This window comes from Acomys russatus, chromosome 8 (genome assembly GCF_903995435.1).
Source record: "Acomys russatus chromosome 8, mAcoRus1.1, whole genome shotgun sequence".
NCBI lineage: Eukaryota > Metazoa > Chordata > Mammalia > Rodentia > Muridae > Acomys > Acomys russatus.
In genome coordinates, this window is record NC_067144.1 from 43,096,169 (window position 1) to 43,096,982 (window position 814).

At 37.3% G+C, this 814-nt stretch overlaps 1 non-coding gene across 1 annotated transcript; it reads left to right on the plus strand.

The window, feature by feature from the left end:
• Positions 1–408: 408 nt before the first annotated feature.
• LOC127193465 (small nucleolar RNA SNORA48) lies at positions 409–552 on the plus strand. The gene has a single exon (XR_007831119.1). It is a non-coding gene; the product is annotated as a small nucleolar RNA SNORA48 (small nucleolar RNA).
• The last annotated feature ends 262 nt before the right edge of the window (positions 553–814 follow it).

Consider the following 814-nt stretch of genomic DNA (forward strand, 5'->3'; position numbering starts at 1 on the left):
AAGTATTCTTGGACAACCAGAAAAACATAAACTATGCTCTCATTTTTTCTATCTGCTGGTGTGTAAGTTATTATTTAAGTGAGACAATGAAACTTTTTCTCACAATATTTTGAATTCTTTAATTTTATTATTAATATTAGTAATAGCATTATCATCTCTATCATTATTATTACTATTATGAATTTTGTCTTTTAATTATTTCTAGTGTGGTTCCTTATATCCAATTTCAACATTTGGGCACTTAAAAAAAATCTTTCTTTCTTTCTTAAATATATTGTATGATTTCAAGAATGTGAATTTAAATCTAAATTCTAAGCTGGAACCATAGCTGTTTATTTTATAGCCATATTGAAAAACAACTGTAAGACTTATGCAATAGAACATGAAGAAAGATGGCCATTAAAAGATTATCAGATTCCCTTAGCAAAGGGACACCTCGTTGGTGGTATTGTTCTTATATCAGTCAGGGGCAGAGCAGATGGCAGTTCTTTGTTCATCCTAGATTGATACCCAGCTTGGTGGAGAAAGCTGTTTTATGCCTAGGACTCATAAAAATCAAATCAAATTAAATTCAGGCAGCACAGCGAGACAGAAGGAAGACAGACAGAGATCTGTGGACCATGATGCATAGGTGGGATATAGACACCCACTTTCAGCCATGCCATGCAGCATAGATGGAGGATGTCACCCAATGGCCCACCAGCCATGTGCCCAGCCTACAGCAGGAGCTCATTATCTGCCCTCAGGTGGTGAAGGAGGGGAGTGCCTTCTGCCCTCCCACCCCTCAACACCTGTAGTAGGTGAGACAATGGGT